General features: G+C 38.0%; 1 pseudogene; it reads right to left on the minus strand.

The window, feature by feature from the left end:
* Window positions 1-4,767: 4,767 nt before the first annotated feature.
* Window positions 4,768-5,139, minus strand: LOC103690587 (40S ribosomal protein S25 pseudogene; annotated as a pseudogene).
* Between the last annotated feature and the right edge of the window lie 8,397 nt (window positions 5,140-13,536).

Below are 13,536 nucleotides of genomic sequence, written 5' to 3' on the forward strand. Positions count from 1 at the left end.
CTACTCCTGACATTCTTTCTTCTATCTTGTATTCTGCTGGTGATGCTTGTATCTATGGCTCCTTGTCTCTTCCTTTGGTTTTCTATATCCAGGGTTGTCTCCCTTTGTGCTTTCTTTATTGCTTCTATTTCCATTTTCAATTCCTTCACCTGTTCGATTGTGTTTTCCTGTAATTCTTTCAGGGTTTTTTGTGTTTCCTCTCTAAGGACTTCTACTTGTTTACTTGTGTTTTCCTACATTTCTCTAAGGGAGTTCTTTATGTCTTTCTTAAAGCCCTCCATCATCATGGTCAAATGTGATTTTAAACCTAGATCTTGCTTTTCTGGTGTGTTTGGATATTCAGTGTTTACTTTGGTGGGAGAATTGTGCTCTGATGATGCCATGTAGTCTTGGTTTCTGTTGCTTGAATGCTTGCCTCTTGCCATCAGTTTGTCTCTGGTGTTACCTTGTTTTGCTATTTCTGACAGTGACTTGACTGTCCTATAGGCCTGTGTGTCAGGAGTGCTATAGACCTGTTTCCCTGTTTTCTTTCAGCCAGTTTTGGGAATAAAATGTTCTGCTTTCAGGCATGTAGTTGTTCCTGTCCACTGGCTTTCAGCTGTCCCTGTAGGCGGGCACCAGAAGAGACTCCCCCTACTTTGCCTGGGTCCCTGTGCACAGGGGGCCCAGATGGTGCTAAGTGTTTTCCTCTAAAGTCAGAAATGTTGGCAGAGAGTAGTCTCCTCTGGTTTCTCAGGTGTGTCTGCCCCTCTCAATGTCCAGTTCTCCCTCTCTCGGGATTTGGGTGAAAGGAGCTGTTTGACCAGGTCCCTTAAGATCCAGGGGCAGTCTGGACCACAGGGCTCCTGCAGCTTGACTACTCCTATCTTCCTGTGCCCAGAGGCCCTATACAGTTTCCTCTTGGGCCAGGAATGTGGGCAAAGGTGGGCAGAAGTGGCAGTCTCTCCTGCCCTGCAGTCTCAGGATTGCCCACACGTCTGGGCATCTAGGGACTTTTTAAATGTTTAAAAAATTTTTCACAAAACATTGTTAAAGTAAAGTAGTAAAATAGTCCCTATATTCATGTTACTGTAGCTCCACTGACATTGCAGTTTACATGGCATCATATACATATCCCTACCAGATAAGAGTACCATTTTGGCTTATTTAAGAGCAAATAAAATGAAATGTGTGAATGACAGAGCCAAAGCAGTTTTGGGTCTGGTAAAGATATCATAAATAGCTTTCTAAAGTAAGCAATATTTATTCAAGTCACAATAGCAAGGAGAGTAGGAGAAATAAAAGTTAAGTGCCCGTGATCTCATTATTAGAACTACATAAGATTCTTCCTTTATCGTAGCTTCCAATACCACTCTCAAGCGTGCTTGTGAATAATGGCACTCATCACATGGGTCTTAGCCAGGAAGTAAAATCATCAACAGATATTTGTTGTTTCAGGAATAAATGAAACATGAACAGAAGGCTTAATGTTGCCCATTTTTACAATCATTTTATTCATCTTTTTAGGTATGGAGATTTTGCAAGAAGGACTGGAAAATAACTGTGCGGCTTTTCAAAGCACATAAATGCCAATGCTAAAATTTTAACTTCATCATTTTGGAAAAGTAACGGAAATTTTAAAATAGAAGATTGTCTTTGGGCTTGCTACTCAAGAAAAATTATGACCCAAATCTCATGGGGGAGAGAGCTGGACCCTCAAAAGTGTGGACAACCTTGAAAGCTTAGAGGAAACAAATGTGTTGTGCCCACATTCCTGACCCAAGAGGAAACCTCTTAGTGCTATCTGTGGCCTCTGGGCACGGGGACCTAGGAGAAGTGAGGTGGAGGACCCTTCTTGTTTCAGCCTATACTGAGAGCTGAAAGACAGTCACCAGGAGCACCTACACACCTGAGAGCAGAGGTAAGACCAACTTTTCTGCTCTAAGCAATCCACCTAGAGGCTTCAGGTCACAAAAAACACAGGAGCAGCTCTCTTTTCCCAGATCCAGTCAAAAGAAAACAGGTCTACAGGAGTACAGACACACAGCCTACAGGAGGGTCAAGTCACTGTCAGAGACAGCAAGACAAGATAACACCAGAGACAACCTGATGGGGAGAGGCAAGCACAGGAGACTAAGCACCAGAAACCAAGACTACTTGGGGACATCAGAGTCCAGTTTACCCACAAAAGCCAATACGGGAAATTCAAACACACCAGAAAAGCAAGATGTGGATTTAAACTCACATTTATAAAGATATTGGAGGACTTTATAAAGGACATAAATAAGTCCCTAAAGAAATACAGGACAACACAAGTAAACAAGTAGAAGCACTTAAAGAGGAAACATAGAAACACCTTAAAGAATTACAGGAGAACACAACCAAACAGGTGAAGGAATAGAACAAAACGATCCAGGTTTTAAAAATGGAAACAGAAACAATAAGGAAAGCACAAAGGGAGACAACCCTGGAGATAGAGAACCTAGGAAAGAGATCAGGAGTCATAGATGCAAGCATCACCATCAGAATACAAGAGAAAGAAGAGAGAATTTCAGGGGCAGAAGATACCATAGAAAACATCGACACAACCATCGAAGATAATGTAAAACGCAAAAAGCTCCTAGCCTAAAACATCCAGGAAATCCAGGACACAATGAGAAGATCAAACCTAAGGATAATAGTGAAGACTCCAAACTTAAAGGGCCAGCAAATATCTTCAACAAAATTATAGAAGAAAACTTCCCTAAAGAAAGTGATGCCCATAAACGTACAAGAAGTCTACAGAACTCCAAATAGATTGGAGCAGGAAAGAAATTCTTCCTTTTACACAATAGTCAAAACACCAAACACACAAAACAAAGAAAGAATATTAAAAGCAGTAAGGGAAAAAAGGTCAAGGACATATAAAGGCAAACCTATTAGAATTACACCAGACTTCTCACTATGAAAGCCAGAAGATCCTGGTCAGATGTCATACAGACCCTAAGAGAACACAAATGCCAGCCCAGACTACTATAGTCAGCAAAACTCTCAATTAACATAGATCAAGAAACCAAGGTATTCCATGACAAAATCAAATTTACACAATATCTTTTTACAAATCCAACCCTACAAGGGATAATAGAAGGAAAACTCCAACACAAGGAGGGAAACTACACCCTAGAAAAAGCAAGAAAATAATCTCCTTGCAACAAAACCAAAAGAAGAGAGATACACAAACATAATTTGACCTCTAACAACAAAAATAACAGGAAACAATCACTATTCCTTAATATCTCTTAACATCAATGGACTCAATTCCCCAATAAAAAGACATAGACTAACGGACTGGATACCTAAACAGGACCCAGCATTTTGCTGCAAACACGAAACACACCTCAAAGACAAAGACAAACACTACCTCAGAGGAAAAGTCTAGAAAACAACTTTCCAAGCAAATGGTGTGAAGAAATAAGCTGGAGTAGCTATTCTAATATTGAATAAAATTGACTTTTAATCAAAAGTTATTTAAAATGGTAAGGAAGGACACTTCATATTCATTAAAAGAAATATCCAACAAGATAAACTCCCAATTCTAAATATCTATGCTCCAAATGCTAGGGCTCCTACATACATAAAAGAAACCTTACTAAAGTTTAAAGCATACAATGCACCTCACACAATAATAATAGGAGATTTAACACCCCACTCTCATCAGTGGACCGATCATGGAAACAGAAATGAAACAGAGACATAGAGAAACTAACAGAAGTTATGAACCAAATGGTTTTAGCAGATATTTATAGAACATTTTATCCTAAAACAAAAGAGTATACATTTTTCTCAGCACCTCCTGGTACCTTCAACAAAATAGGCCATCAACAGATTCAAGATTAAAATAATCCCATGCATCCTGTCAGACTACCACAGACTAAGGCTCATCTTCAATAACTGCAAAAACTACAGAAAGCCCACATATACATGGAAGTTACAATGCTCTATTCAATGATAACTTGGTCAAGCAAGAAATGAATGAATTAAAGACTTTTTAGAATTTAGTTAAAATGAAAATACAACATACCCAAACTTATGGGACACAATGAAAGCAGTGCTAAGAGGAAAACTCAGAGCTCTGAGTGCCTGCAAAAGAAACTGGAGCAAGCATACTTTAGCACCTTGACAGCACACCTGAAAGCTCTAGGATAAAAAAAAAAAAATCAAATGCACTCAAGAGGTGTAGAAGGCAGGAAATATTCAAACACAGTCAACCAAGTAGAAACAAAAAGGACTACACAAAGGATCAACAAAACCAGGAGCTGGTTCTTTGAGAAAATCAACAGATAGATAAACCCATAGCCAGAGTAGTCAAAGGGCACAGAGAGTGTGTCCAAATTAACAAAATCAGAAATGAAATGGGATACATGACAACAGAAGCTGAGGAAATTCAAAAAATCATAGGATCCTACTACAAAAGCCTAAATTCAACAAAACTGGAAAATCTGGAGGAAATGGACAATTTTCAAGACAAATACCAGGTAACAAAGTTAAATCAAGATCAGATAAACCATCTAAACAATCTCATAACTCCTAAAGAAATAGAAGCAGTTATTAAAAGTCTCCCAACCAAAAAGAGCCCAGGACCAGATGGGTTTAGTGCAGAATTCTATCAGACTTTCCTAGAAGACCTCATACTAATATTATTCAAACTATTCCACAAAATAGAAACAGAGGGAGAACTGCCTTATTACTTCTTTTTTTAAAAAATAAATAACATTTTATTTTCCCAAATGTACAACTGATTGAATCTGTTCATTCATCTTCACCAGAAGCTGGGGCATCACCACCCTTTGTGTTTCTGGTGTAAATTACTTGGGCTCTGTGCTTTGGAACCAGCTTGATAAGACCTTTACTACATAGCTCCTGATGTGCTGCCCTGGCCAAGGAACCTCAAATCTTCAGTCTCTTGCAAACCACAGCTGGAGTAATAAGCTTATAGTTGGGAACTTCCTTACAAAGTTTGTTGTAAGTAACTTTGTCAAACAGGACGAGAGTGTTCAACTTTTCTCGAAATTTGCATTTGGACCACTTCTTCTTGGCTTTGCCACCTGATTTATTCACTGGGTCTTTGTCTTTTTTGGCTGACTTTCTGGTATCCTTCTTCTTGTCATCTCTGGGAGGCATGGCAAAGCTCAGAGAGTAGTGTGGACCACTGCAGCCCCACTAATATGTCGGAAAAAAGGGACCCAATTCCTTCTATGAAGCCACTATTACCCTTGTATTTAAATCACACAAAGACCCATCAAAGAAAGAGAATGTCAGACCAATTTGCCTTATGAATATCTATGCAAAAACACTCAATAAAATTCTTGCAACCGAATTCAAGAACACATCAAATTGATGATTCATCCTGATCAAGTAGGCTTCATCCCAGGGATGCAGGAATGATTCAATATACAGAAATCCATCAATGTAATCCTCTATATAGACAAACTCAAGGAAAAAAAACACCACATGATCATTTCATTAGATGCTGAGAAAGCATTTGAAAAAATTCAACACCCCTTCATGATAAAAGTTCTGGAAAGAACAGGAATTCAAGGCCCATACCTAAACATAGTAAAAGCCATATACAGCAAACCAGTAGCCAACATTAGAATAAATGAAGAGAAACTTGAAGCAATAAGAGACTAAACAAGGCTGCCCACTCTCTCCCTACTTATTCAATATATTACTCAAAGTCCTAGCCAGAGCAATCAGACAACAAAAGGAGGTTGAAGGGATACAAGTTGGAATGGAAGAAGTCAAAATATCACTATTTGCAGATGATATGATAGTATACTTAAGTGACCCCAAAAGTTCCACCGGAGAACTACAACACCTGATAAACAACTTCAGCAAAGTGTCTGGGTATAAAATTAACTCAAACAAATCAGTAGCCTTCCTCTACTCAAAGGATAAACAGGCTAAGAAAGAAATCTTGGAAATGACACCCTTCGCAATAGTCCCAAATAACATAAAATACCTCCTCCTCGTGACTCTCACCAAGCATGTGAAAGATCTGTATGACAAGAACTTCAAGTCTCTGAAGAAAGAAATTGAAGATCTCAGAAGATGGAAAGACCTCCCATGCTCAGGTATTGGCAGGATCAGTATTGTAAAAATGGCCATTTTGCCAAAATCAATCTACAGATTCAATGTAATCCCCATCAAAACTCCTCCTCAAGCCTTCATAGAGTTAGAAAGAGCAATTTTCAAATTCATTTGGAATGACAAAAAACCCAGGATAGTGAAAACTATCCTCAACAATTAAAGAACTTCTGGGGGAATCACCATCCTTGGCCTCAAGCAGTATTACAGAGCAATAGTGATGAAAACTGTATGGTATTTGTACACAGACAGGCAGGTAGATCAGTGGAATAGAATTGAAGACCCAGAAATGAACCCACACACCTATGGTCACAGAGGAGCTACAACCATCCAGTGGAAAAAAAGGCAGTGTTTTCAAAAATGATGTTGGGTCAACAGGCAGTCAGTAAGTAGAAGAATGTAAATTGATTCATTGGAAATCTATGCTCTCCATAATTCAACACAATGTTGAAGTAAGTGGGTTATGTGGCTTCCTATATTTTATGAATCTTACACAAGCAACACTTTTCATTTGATTCTCAACTTCATCAGAAATAAAAGGAAAGGAAAAAAAAGAAAAAGAAATGATGGAAGTTAGAAAGTACATCTGCTGTAGGAACTTCATAAATTGTTGGGGAAATGCTAGAGCATCAGCATAAGGAAATAACTGAAAAAGAGAATCATATAAAATAAGATGCATGTTGAAAAGATGTTTCAAGAATCATAAATTTATTGCATAAAAAGGGACTGTAATTTTGATTATTTTGAATATTTGCATTGTTGGCGGATAACTTTGAAACATTACTAAAATTAGCAGATACCTACAAATAATAAGGAAAGTGAAAATACTTGAAAGGCACATTTGAGGTATAAGCATGCATCAGTGTAGGAAGACAGTGACACACTCTTTGCAGTGCTCCTTAGAAATCTGGATCTCTAGTTCCCTAGAATTTTATCACGTTGTTTCATTTATTTTACTTTTGGGAGAGTTATCCACTGGTCTCTGTCTTCCTGCTTATGAATATTTTATGTCTCTTACTAAATCAAATTTTTTAGAGCTAGAGTGTGGGATTCATAGTGCTGAAAGGCACTTTACACATCACCGGCAATGAAAGGTAATCAAAAGTATCCTGCTATGAATCCTGCAAGTTACAATGGCAACCCGCCTGTGATACATGCCTGCTGGTGCAGTAGAAGCCACAGTAGCATGAATGGTATGGGAGTAACTAGTTCAGTTTTCTTTTATGTCCTGCTCCACAAGATAAAATCCATTAGTAACACTGTCCAAGATGCAAAGAGAGAAGACTACTTGGACCATGAACCAGGAGATAAAACCTAATAGTATTATTCTGGTAAATCGACATGATAGTAAGATGGGCTCCTAAAAATATATTCTACCTCCATAGATCAGGGCATTACTCAACCCTTGTCAGTGAATACATAAACAAACAAACAAACAAACAAACAAACAAATAAATAAATAAATAAATAAATAAATATTCTTACAATAGAGAGTAACATAAAACTCCATGACTGATCAGTATACAGAGAATAAGAGAGAATGTTCTGTCCTAAATGTTTATATCGCAGCCCTCCTCATGAGACTTATCTGGATCTGTAGGCAAGAGAGACAGAAAATTTGTAAGAGCCAGAGGTGGCAGATGGCTTCCAGGGACACAATGGGCCAGGTACACTTAGGAATTTACAGAGATTGTGGCACCATGCATGAGGCAGACAAAATCTCAGCATGGAGCAGAGAAGGCACGTATGAGATCCTACCTCTAGCCAAGTAGCTGCTGGAGAGTGATACAGAGTCTGGGAGAGGAAAGGCCACTGTTTTGTTTGTTTGTTTGTTTGTTTTGTTTTGTTTTTCTTTTTTTTTTTTCAGCGAACTGACCCTGTGAATACTAATCACACTACAGGACAGGCCCAGTGCTCAGGTGTACTTGGCCAATACATGACGGTCTTTGTCTTTCATTTTTGTCAGAGAGAGAGAGAGAGAGGGAGGAGGTGGAGAAGGAGTTGGAAAAGGGGAATAGAAACATTCGAAATATTCTTTATGAAACTCCCAGAGATCCAATGAAAACATTATATTTTTTTTAAGTTAGACTTTTTCTAGCTTTTAAATTTGAGAAACAGACTGCAATACTTTACTCCAGTTAAACGTGTTGGGTCTGCTCGGTTTTATGACTTTATCTTGCTCAATCGCAATTTAAATACAAACTTCTGGAATTTAAAATCCTATGAGAATGTGGATTGAAATGAAGAAAAAAGTAGATTTTGTTATTAAGCACATGAGTATGTGGATTTTTATATAACTGTCCACATTTATGGGCTCTTCAGATTTTTTAAATTTACTTTTGAGAGCTTGAAATGTAGAAGGCAGGTATGATAGCTTAATACACGTGGCACTTGACTTCAAACTTGATGGTCTAAATTGCATCGCTAGAACTCACAAGGTAACAAAAGGCAGTCCACCCACACAAGTTATCCTCACTTCCACATCCATGTTGTGTCATATGCATATAAACTATATGTATATACACCCAGACATATATACCCACAGTATGTATTTATAACTGTAATAAAAATTAAGAATTTACAAAACATAGTTGCATACATTTTTAATAAGTTACATTTGTATAAATATCAAGGAATTTGGTAAATATAGAAGAGAGATATACATCCTATGCCGGTTGTCTTTTATGTCTTTGTCAATTTGTTTCTCATCAAATATAAAATATGTGGTGAAGAAGACACAGTTCACACTCTGAATAATTTCAAGATACGCCAAGATAAAATGATATAACTCATGGGAAATACTTAGTGCATAGGTCATGGGCTAAATAAAAAAGAAAACAGTTCACTAACACTATGATTTAAATATCTACCAGTTACTGCTATGTTTAATGATAATTTCAAGATTTGATTTGAAGCAGCAGATTTGCATGTTGTAAGAGCCCCTTAGTGAGTGTTCCTATGGCCACGTTACTGGGAACCATAGTATTCTCTAACATGACCCTTAGGAACCAAACAACTTCTCCTTAATATCCAAATAAAATCTGAGACTGTCTGTCACACAGTCCCAAGTGTGTGGTAACAATCCAGAATTAAGGAGTGGGTTTATTGCCATTTCGTCTTTCAGGTCACACTCAAGTACGGCAGAAAACCTAGAATACATTTCTACACAGAGCTCAGTTCATCTTTGTGTAAGCTCTTGAAACACAGAAACGGTGTGCTGATGCAAGCATATTTGTATATATGGACAATTGTTGAACATTTTATACATTTTTATCTTGTCTGAAAAATTTCTCACTTGACAGAACTTCGACTGTGGTAAATCTAGTGTGTCAGATGATGTGGTTAGTGGGGAATGTCGAAACTGAAAGAGCTAGTCACAGCAGTGTATATAGGTGAAGAGAGTCAACAAAGACACAGAAGTGAAATGAATATGAAAGCGGTCTGAACGACAGACTCAGGCAGTATAGAAACCTCAGAGATAAGGAGAATAGGGAGGAGCTATGTGTGGTACCGAAGCAGAGTAGAGAAAAATTCTTCTGAGGATTCTCAAACCCCTCTGAAAAGAAGATGTCTTCCCACCAGAAAAACTACAGCAAACCAAACCACACAGTTTTACCTCATTCCATGTAGCGTGGTTTTTACCAGTTAGGCAATAAATAATGACTTTGGACTTATGGAAAAGTGCCATTCACAATCTCCTGGTTAGAGGTGAAACAGCACAATAACCATGAAAACCAGTTTAAGTTGGGCGTAGTGACTCATGTGGATAATTGCAAAACTCAGAGGACTGAATCAGAGGATAGCCATGGATTCAGGCCAAGCTACAGGGTCAGACTCTGTTTCAAAAACAAAAGAAAAAGTCCAAATACAACAAAAATACAATTTTATTTAATCACATTAATTTAATTTATTTGTATAATTCATAAAATATGGATTTACTCTGGGTACAGAGTCAAAAGAAATCAATTATCATAGGAAAGAAAATCTGCCCTCACTATTAGTTTTCTGCAATATTAAACGTACCCAAGAATTAGAAGCAACAAGAAGGTACACAAACCCGTGAATAGATAAAGAAAAGTGCTGCATGTATATCATGAAATACTACTTGCTCTTACAATGGATATGATCAAGCCAGTAATACCTGTAATCCCTTCTCATGAGAAGAGAAGGCAATAGGATAGGTGTTTGAGACCAACCCGAGCTTTACAGGGAGTCCCAGGATATACTACAATATACAATATAAAACCCAATAGAAAAAGAACTGGAGCAAAACACAATGGGAAAATGAATGGAAGCCTGTAATTGTAAAGACCATTCTGTTAAATGAAGAAAGATTGGCTTAGAGAGGCAAGCATGACACCATGTAATTTTTGTGACATCTGCAAAAGCCTAGCATGGAGCACTGGTTAGGGGATGGCACAGAGAATGAGAGGGGTGGTGAGGTCTGCTTGCCGAGTGTCTTAGTTACTGTTCTAGTGTATGACCAAGATGACTGGCAAAAGGAAACATTTAACTGGAGGCTTTATTACAGTTTCAGAAGGTCAGTCCACAATCACTATGGCGGGCACTGGGACATAGGCAGGCATGGCACTGCATCAGAAGCTAAGAAATCACATTTGATCTGTAAATTGCAGAGGGAGGATGGGAGGTGGGGAAAGGGGGAGAAGGAGAGGGAGAGGGAGAGGGAGAGGGAGAGGGAGAGGGAGAGGGAGAATTCATAGAACCTCCAAGTGACACACCTCTCCCACCAAGACCATACCTATTCTAACAATGCCACAGTCTCCTAGCCTGTCTAAATGGTTCCACTAACTAGAGCTTATAAACATTCAAATTTATGAACTAACTTCGGGAATTTTCTTTCAAAATACTGCACTGAGTCACAATAGCAACCTGAATGTAGTTTTCTACTGTTAAATAGGTTGTGTTGCCCTAAAAATACCTTTTCCACCTCAAAGGGGATATGAGATAGTTCATTATAGAACCAAACATGACTGACAATAGCTGGAATTACAGATTTAAGCTACCCCAATTTCCATGTTCCAAAGTTGGGGGCAGATTCACGAAGTTTTTATACTATTGGAACAAAAATGCCATAGATGAGAAGCCTTTGAAAACTTAGGTGGGTGCATTCAGTAGGCACGCTCTACAACAACGTGAAGAGAACTCTGCTGTAGATCTTATATACAATCTGACAGAATTCTTAGTCTTCTTATTGGTAGAGCCCAAGGCTCTGTTCAGACATTGCAATGGATTATTATCTGTTAGTCATATTATGTGACGCATGATGCAGAAGTAGGTAAGGATTGGCTATTTATGGAACTAAAATTAGCCCACGATAAACTTCAATTAGACTTTGGATCTGCACCGTTTACATACTTCTACATTATGTAGTCCGAGTCAGTCAGTCAGCCTTCACAGACAAGTTTTTATCAGTGACAGGTGACTTTCCACAATAATAATATACTGTATTTACAACATTGGGGAGTGAAAACGGAGTCTTGTGCAAGGTAGGCAAGTACTCCTCCAAATGGGCTGAATCTACAGTCCTTTTGTTTGGTTGGTTGGTTTTGGTTTCAAGACAAGTTTCCTTTAAGTAGTTGAATTCTTCAGATCTTTCAAAGCATTGCTGACAAGAAGCACATTCCCCAACAAGACACAGGCAACAATTTATAATAGAGTGCACTCTCAACCCAGTTCATGAAGACAGGTCAGCCTTGCTTATGACCATAAACATACAAACATCTCTGCCCCCTTACAAAGAACCCAGAACAAACTTGGTTTCCTAAATCTTTACCTTTGGTGCTGCTGATTTATTTTTTTGAGTGTGGATTTGACATGATAGCATGTTTTATTCCCAGGAGTGGTAACAGTCCTTATAATTAATAGCTATTTACAAAGAGAAAACTGTTGAAAACACTACTGCTGTAAAGTCAGAACCTATAAAGGGAGACTATATAAGAAATAATCATTAAAATGATTGTGGGTGTTGTATAATGAAAACTTTTTCAAGAAACATATATTAGTGAGATGAAATACACCTGAAATTACCTACCATGGCATCTATAGTGGGGTCTGCAAGACAACTAGGATATTTTTTATGTGTACAATGAAAGTAGGGTAACAGAATAGTGTGTTTTACATTAAAGAAAATGGCCAAATGTATGGAAATATCATTTGTTTAGGATAGAGTTGTAAAAAAAAATAGACAATAGTTTTCTCTGTCTCACTTAAGGTATATTTTGTGTAATGATAACACTTTAAGATATTATTCTCCAATTTATTTCATTATTAACCCAGTAATTATGGAGGATTTATACTTTTACAATACTGTAATGAATTCTTGTATACTTAATTTGTTATAACTCATATATACATATATATACATATATAATCATATATGTATACATTGCTTTTTTTTTTCTTTTCTTTTCTTTTTTTCGGAGCTGGGGACCGAACCCAGGGCCTTGCGCTTGCTAGGCAAGCGCTCTACTACTGAGCTAAATCCCCAACCCGTACACATTGCTTTTTAAAAAGATTTTATATTAGGCAAGAGTGCTATAAATTTCCTAGTGTGCAGTTCAATACAAGCTCTGAGATGGCTTGCATATGCTTGGGCCGTGGGAGGTGACACTGTTAGGAGGTGTGGCCTTGTTGGAATAGGTGTGAGCTCATTGGAGGAAGCATTTCACTGTGTAGACAGGCTTTGAGGCTTCCTAGTGCTCAAGCTCCACCAAGTCTGACCCTTCTGCCAAGAAGACCCTTTTCCTGTCTGCCTGGGGAAGAGTCTCCTTCCAGTGGCCTTCAGATCAAGATGTAGGACTCTCAGCTCCTCCAGTACCATGCCTGCCTGCACACTGCCATGCTTCCACCATGAAGATAATGGACTGTCCCAATGAACTGTCTTCCTTTATAAGAGTTGCTTTGATTATGGTGTCTCTTCAGAGCAATGGAAATTTTAACTAACATAGCTAGCTACATACTGTTTATACTGAATAAGAGTAAAAATATTAATCTTTGTCTGTCTATACCACATTTTGACATACATGAAGAATCATAGACTATTCACATTATTTTTAGACAATTTTAATACTTTTTCTAAGCCTCTCAATATTTTAAAATTATTCAGCTTGGCGTCACTACCTTGACACAATGGAATTATTCCTATGCTAAGCAGACCAGTAGGCAAAATACAGATTAACTGGTAGTTTTTCCTTTATTGTGTTTTCTTATTTGTTTTGATATATTGTTCATTCTAGAAATAAGAACACGGTGTTGATTTAAAGGCCTCTGCTGTCCCCAGGGAAGAGAAGTCACCACAGTTGCTATGCATGAGAAAGACAGTGTACCATATGTGACCCACTTGTCTATGTTTATGGCCGGTTAGGTCCCTCATAGAGTTTCTTGGTTATTCTCATTATTACAGCCCAGACA

Source organism: Rattus norvegicus, chromosome 9 (assembly GCF_021556685.1).
Source record: "Rattus norvegicus strain SHRSP/BbbUtx chromosome 9, alternate assembly SHRSP_T2T, whole genome shotgun sequence".
NCBI lineage: Eukaryota > Metazoa > Chordata > Mammalia > Rodentia > Muridae > Rattus > Rattus norvegicus.